The 7,502-nt window shown below is 43.5% G+C and overlaps 1 long non-coding RNA gene across 1 annotated transcript in view; it reads right to left on the bottom strand.

The window, feature by feature from the left end:
* Positions 1-2,689: 2,689 nt before the first annotated feature.
* Positions 2,690-7,502, bottom strand: part of LOC310710619 — a 433,355-nt gene continuing 428,542 nt past the window's right edge. The window contains exon 3 of the long non-coding RNA XR_014528159.1: positions 2,690-2,705. This is a non-coding gene — a long non-coding RNA (uncharacterized lncRNA). The remainder of the gene's footprint in view (positions 2,706-7,502) is intronic.

Below are 7,502 nucleotides of genomic sequence, written 5' to 3'. Positions count from 1 at the left end.
CCAGGTGTGTGGGAACTCATCCTGTTTATGCAGTTCCTGCATAATTGGGAGGCTTATTAATTCCTTGAGGGGTTCCCATAGATGGGCTCTGTTTGGCTCAGCAGGCCATAAGTTCCATGGACCTGCTTCAATGGCAGAGATTGTCCAAGTTACGGTAAATTCAGTTAACCCAGCCTTCGCTTTTGCTCCATGCCTTCCCTTCCACTTGGCATGGACTTTAATTGGCAAGCACATTGGCTAGTGAATCTCACTGAAAGCAAAGCTCCTTCATAAGGCACATTCTGAAGTACAGAGAGGTCACTTCCAGTTATTGTAGCCAGCCATCATAAAAGCAGAAAATGATGGCACACAAAACAAGAAAGTGAGAAACAAATTCTTCATTTAATATATGCGTTTAAAGCCATGTTCTGCAAATACACTAATTTGTATCCAGAGTGTCCTTCTGAGGTTGTTCCAGCCACAAGCACTCAACCAAGCCAGCTGCTCAAGGCTTGCAGCCTTTGTGTCCTGTAAGGATCAGAATCTGTTTACTTAGTTATCTCCATATTTAATACAAATCAGATAGACTTTTGGAGCCCAGGCAGAGGAACTATATGGGTGGAGGGCTGCTCTGCAACTCTCCTCTCTCAGCCTCCTTTGACTTGGTAAAGTTTAAATGAAGTGTAACTAGAAGAAGGTCACAGGTGACTGACAAGTTCAAGCTACTTAGCTCAATTATCGACTACTTTCATTACCAAATTATGTTCAATTTGATTCTCCAGCTTCACCAGAAATTATCTGAAGGAGAAAATCCAATGGGATCAGACAATTTAAGTCAATTCCAGTATAGCATTATTTACTTGTAAAATCATTTTTGTGATATATACCCTCATTAATGGGTATACAATTGCTGGATCTTTCCAATGAGATTTAGAAAAGTAGTCATCACATTATTTCAAAGCAAGCCTATTAGGTACCATATTAATTAGAATTTTTCAGAAGCTTTGTTTTAAAATAGTGATTTTCTGAATGTTGTCTCTTTAAATTTTACTTACATTTTGTTTTTCTGTGGCAGCCTAGAGGCAGAGAAAAAGGGAGAATAAGCCAGAATCTAAGCAGAACTTTGGAATGTATCATGCAATGATAACAGCTCACGTGGTGTTTTTTCTCCATGAAATATAGAAAATAATTAATATTTCAAATAGAACGGTTCCTGTTGAACATGGTGTTGCGTCTGAGCTTTCTGTCATGCATTTCTGAGGCCCTCTCTACCCTCTACTCACAAATACCCACATAAGAACATCTGGAGATTTTATTTTTTCCTTTTAATTTCCTTGTTTCCTGACAATATTTCTTTTGGGTCCAGCCGTACTGCGATAGCTTCTCTGTTATGAATTTGTGGGGCAAGACAGTGGTTCAAACACAGCCCTGAACAAAATTTTCATGAGGTTAGATTCTGGTGCACAGGTTGCAGTTTTGCGAGGAGCAAGTGTGTGTGTGTGTGGGGGGGTTCCTGTTAATTCAATTCATTCACATATTTTGTAACCATCTCATTGTAGAATTTGTCTGTTATTTTTTCCTATTCTTACTCTATTGCTGGGGGTGGGGTGGGGAAAGGTTGTTAGCATAATGATTACATAAATAATGTGATTGGCCTGTGACAACAACAGTAGAACAATAATATTCCGTGCGAGGAGATGGGGACCACAGTTTAGTTATATGTACATAATGTTACACTCCAAAACAGAATGTTTTCTCTAATAAGAGACTTTTGTGGCGACCTTGTAGCCTATTCATGAAGATGCATGGATTCTAACCCCCCCTATTTATCTTTTTCAGACACTCGGTAACTCCCAAGCTTATTTCTTATCTTTCGATAAACATATACAGGCTTTGTGTGAACAGGGGAAACATGTGCTCTGCTGATGAATGACTCCATGAATTGTAACAGTCCAAAGTTTTGATTACTTTCCTCCAGAGGTTCATCAGGGAATATCAAGTGACTTCCACATCCATAAGGAGTTATTGTAAAAAACAATGTTGAGATTTTTAGGGTGATACATTGAGAGAGAAAGATGACATCCCTTTTGCCGTTTTCTCTTCTGAGGTCTGATTCACATGACCATTTTCCAATTATGAGTTAACACAAGCAATTCCCCCTCCCTCATAGACTTCCATATTAAACTTGGTCTTGAGAGAAGTTCAACATGAGTCTCAATAGCAAAGTAACTTGCCAGTTTGAGATGCATAGACTGTAGAAAAAGACTCAGGGGATTTTCAAAAAGTATGCGTCAGCATCAGCGCATACACATCCGCGGGGAATTGTAATGTTCTCAAAGTATGAACAGGAAAATGCCACATTGGAAGCAATCCTGAATGAGAACTGATTCAGTGGGCTCATTTGACTTTGATGGTGCTGGTGATGCATGAAAACTGGCCAGTTTGCTTTATTTATTTACCCAGAAAATAGGCAAAAATGTGTGAAAGTAATAATGTAGCCCCAGGATTCTGAAATGGCATGAGTCAGTGGCCCAGTTTGCACATGACGCTAAACTAAACCATGCTTAAGCGTTTCCGTGCGCTGCTCTGGTTCGCCAGAAGTGGCTTAGTCATGCTGGCCACATGACCCGGAAGCTGTACGCTGGCTCCCTCGGCCAATAAAGCGAGATGAGTGCCGCAACCCCAGAGTCGTTGGACCTAATGGTCAGGAGTCCCTTTACCTTTACCTCTAAGTGTGAACAAGCAAATAAGGGGTGGAAATCTCAGCTACTACACTTCTCCCTCAGTCCTGCTGTTATCATGCTATTCAAAGCTAAGACATGGTTTGGCTTAACATGATATTCAAACCCAGACTAATGGTTTGTCCCACAAGCCATAAGCTGTTTTTCACTTACTGCTCATGGTTTGTGTGTGGAAGGCAAACCATGAGCTGAGGTCTGGAGGCAACACCAAACCATGGCTTCGCTCCAGGTCATAGGTGCCAACTCCCTGGGGCCCTGGGTGCCCGAGCACCCACAAATTTCCCATGAAGGAGCCAGGCACCCACAATTTTCGGTGCCAGGGCCATGCATGCTGCATGGCATCCATGGTCCCAGGCTCCCACAGTTGCAGGGCTAAGTTGGCATAGCATAGGAGCAGCAGGACTGGGGAGGAGTGGAGCGACCCCATTCTTGCTCATTCATGCTTAGCCACGGGTTGGTGTGAATTGGGCCAGGGTATGGAAGATATTGATTATAGGGCTGTAAGGCAGCAGAGGATGCGGGTGGCGCTGTGGGTTAAACCACAGAGCCTAGGACTTGCCGATCAGAAAGTCGGCGGTTCGAATCCCCGCGATGGGGTGAGCTCCTGTTGCTCGGTCCCTGCTCCTGCCAACCTAGCAGTTCGAAAGCACGTCCAAGTGCAAGTAGATAAATAGGTACCGCTCCAGCGGGAAGGTAAACGGCATTTCCATGTGCTGCTCTGGTTTGCCAGAAGCGGCTTAGTCATGCTGGCCACATGACCCGGAAGCTGTACGCCAGCTCCCTCAGCCAATGAAGCGAGATGAGTGCCGCAACCCCAGAGTCGGTCGCAACTGGACCTAATGGTCAGAGGTCCCTTTACCTTTAACTTCAAGGCAACAGTAAACCATCCAGCTCAAGTCACAGAACAATACACTCCCTCCAACGAGCACATAAGAATACCATTTCCACTTGCAGCCTATCTAGCATAACTGCTCTATTCCTTCTGACACCTGGATTTCATCTGGGGTAAGGAATAAATGTAGCAGTTGCTCCACCAATGCGTTAAACTGAGAAAGGAAGAAGTTGGTAATAACTAGGAGGCCTCCTATGTCTAGTTGTGCCTTTCAGAAAATGGATGGCATGTAGTAAAAAGGCAGCAAACTGTGTAAACAGAGTAGGAATAATTCCCAAATGCAAAAGGGCCTCCACATTAAGGACGTTCGCAATGTAAAGGTTACGTGGAAAAGGGCAATAAAAACTCCAAAGAAAAAGGAAATGAAATAGGTTCCTTTGCACGTAAGGAAGTCGCACTCTTGAAATGGTGGCTATATACACAAGTACATTTGTCTTTCAGCCTCTCTGCTCTTGATTAGAATTCCGATGCCACTGGAGGGGGTTACAATTTTGTTGAGTTTCTGGATCTCAATTGTGCTGTCATGGGGTCATTCTTTCTGGTAATAAGGTAGCTAGTAGCCCCTGGGAGAGAGGGAAAACAATTGACTCTTGAAGAAAGAAACATATATTGAACTCTGGAGTAGGTTTTTGGCAGAGGACCAGCTCTTTTCTCATAGCATTTTGTCATGGCAGCAATGAGAAAAAATAGTGGGAATTGTTTGGGCAGTCAAAAAGTAAAGAAAAGGCTAAGGCAGAGTGAAGATTACAACAGAAGCAGAAGCAAAGGAGCTGGATATTTTGAAATCATATGCTACAGCCATTGGAGATTTTTTCTGCTTGCAAGGAGAGAGTTCGCATGCTAAAGATGTGGATTCCATTAGGGAGAGATCTGTTGCTTATGATTAGCAAAGGGGCACACTTCAAAACATTCTTTACTTTAATATGAAGTGAAGTCATTTGAGTTCAAAACATATGCCTTCATTGAACGCCAAAGACTTGATTGCCAAATAAGACAAACCAAATAAGAGTCGGCCTCTCGTAAGCGTAGCTGAATGTTGGAGGCCATGCCACCAGAAGAAGGAGACTTTTACAGGGTCAGTCAGGAAGTTTCTCTTCCAAGCAAGTATAAAACAAGAACCTTGGCCTTGGAATGATTGTTTGAAATACTACTCTTAAGTCTTAGAGTCGAAGAAGTGATATTATTCCATTGCGTGGAAGGCTCACAAACTGGTAAACAGTAGACCTTGGGATCTGGTTTTAAGTAGTCTCCCCCCACCTCCCTGAAAGAAAAGGTTACAGTCAAGGTTGGTGTTATTAGTTCACAATGCAAACCGTTGGGCTGTGTCTCTTCCTTACGGTGTATTTCAATGTTGTCTGTTGTAAACTAATGTCACCTGGTGCAAGCTACACTAAAAGGTTCCAAATGATTTTTCAAAATAAAAAATTCCTTCCAGTAGCACCTTAAAGACCAACTAAATGATTTTTCAGATTGCCTGCTATTGTAAGTGATTACGCTGTCTAGAAGTCTGATCCCTAGCCAGCAATAATATCAAGGCATATATCCATTTTATACTCTGGACAGTTTGCAAATATTAATGAAGAATGTACTGCCACCTGCCTTCCAGCTCTTGTTTGCAGAAGGGAGGCTGAGATTTGGGCGTGGAACCCCAACTGGCTAAAAAGCGTGTATTGGTAGCTGTACTTAAGGCACTTTGGCCCTGCTAAAGCCCATGTATCAACATATATTACACACAAACAATAAATCTAACCTAGAACATTTTTCGCATTGTGTAATGTTAAACTTGCATTATGCAGATCAGCTACCCCGCTATAGTTTATAGCAGCAGCTACGCCTGTTTTGCTTTTTTCGCTTATGATTCTTTTGCACCTAACAAAAGCTTAGAAGAAATCCATCCCCTTGAAAGTGTATGCAGGGCCGGCCCTGCCATTAGACGAAGCGAGGACCCTGCCTCAGGCAGCAGATGCTGGGGGACCCTGGCAGCAGCCCCTGGCTGTTCCTCTGAAGGCCCCTGGCTCAGTGGTGGAGCATCTGCCTTACACACAGAAGACCCCAATTTCAATCCCTGTCATTTGCAGATCGGGATGGCAGATACTCTTGCCTGAAACTCTGGAGAGCTGCTGCCACTCAGTGTAGACAATACTGAGTTAGATGGACCAATGGTCTGACTCAGTATGAAGCCACTTCCTGGGTTCACCTCTGCTGACGGACAGTGCTTTCTTTGCCCCCCATAAGTTGGCCTGTTGTGTCAGGTGTTGTGGAGGGCACTATCCTACCACCAATGCTGAATTAAGACTAAGCTAACAATCATTTTGGCTTCTGTGTTGGAATGTGGAGAGGGTACCATCTTGTTCCTCACTGTAGGCAGTAAAATCTCTTGGGCCAATCTTGATCGTGTTGAGAGCCTCCAGGTCTCTGAGGCTTCCATAGCTGCAGAAAGAGCAGGTGGGTTACATTTACTGTAACCCACCTGCAATCCACTTTGGGGAAGAAGCTCTGAATGTATGTGAAAGGCAACAAAGATTAATACCTGGGGCTTGGAATAAATTTGCCTCCCAAGGGCAGGAAGGCTTGAAACTCTGAGGCTTATTTTTTTGACTTAACTTCCAACATCTGAATTGTCTCACTTGAGTCTGGGTCTGCCTGACTCACAGGCACTTTGGCAAAGCACATTTTCACCGCTGCTCTGCCTCTTCTGGCACACTGTAGAGGGATGATGTGGGGTCACCTGTGGGTGACTGATGGGCGAGTCTAGTGATGGGCAAATGCAGTATCTTCCAGAATGTTGGAAGAAAGCTGCAGTTTAATTAATTTCATTTTCATTCAAGCCAGACAGATATTTATGATAGCATGGCACAAGAAAGATATAATGTAACATTTATATTGCAATATAATGCCCCTTAAGTACTGGGAACTGGAACCCTGAAGAGGTATCTGTCTTAAGAATAGCTTCACTGAGATCCTAAGAGCCCCTTGTGTAAATGTGTATGTTAATCTTTGCCCTGCTTTAAATTCTGCAGCTATTCTGAAATAGTGTTTTTTTTAAAGCAGCTCAACAGATTTCTAGCCTCTGAAAAAGAACCAAGGGACTTTATTTCAGTTTAATTTTTAAACGCACCCATGACATAAACCCCAAACAACACCTTTTCTCAGGCCTTTCTCCAGATGTTCAAGTAATTCTGAATTAATGCTATGTTTCATTCCCACTACTGGTGGATCTGTGGCCAATTTGCAGTAGATCAGCAAGGATTTCTGACTCCCAACTGCTTTACAATAGCAACAAAACCCCTAATCACTTTAGTGTGGAAGGAATTCTTCTTCCTCCTCCTCTTCCAATGATGCTTGCACCATCTATGTACATCACACTTGGCTAATCATAAGCACGGTGTTTTACAAAGTTCCTGCCCCAAGGAAGGATTCATAGCTCACTAGAAGAGAACCCACTTTGCTCGCAGAAGTTCCTAGATTCAATCCCCAACACCTCCAGGCAAGGCTGGGAATGTCCTTGTCTGAATTCCTAGAGAGCTGCTGCAATAGAAACCAACTCCTAGCGGCTAAGCGGTCTTTGCCCCCCCCCAATAAAATATTTGAGGGACACCCCCCCTCCCGTTGATGGACATTGCCATTCAAACAGGGTGTGTGCACCGTGTCATGTGATCGCTTATGCGGGGCCCCCCTAATATTTTATTCAAGTTGCCATCCATGGTTGCTGCCATTTAGTGTAGAGAATATTGAGTTAGATGGACCAGTGGATTGACTCAGCATAACACAGCTTTGTATGTTCCTCAGGGGCTTCCAATCTGAAACAGACACAGGAAAACAGCAGGGGAAGGCAGAGATGGAGGCATGGCTAGGCAAGGGGGAAATACGTGGTTATTTCAGTGATATGT

This window comes from Podarcis liolepis (genome assembly GCF_965112155.1).
Source record: "Podarcis liolepis genome assembly, chromosome: 1".
Classification (NCBI taxonomy): Eukaryota; Metazoa; Chordata; class Lepidosauria; order Squamata; family Lacertidae; genus Podarcis; species Podarcis liolepis.
The sequence above is the reverse complement of the archived record's forward strand: the minus strand, read 5'-3'. Positions and strand labels throughout refer to the sequence as shown.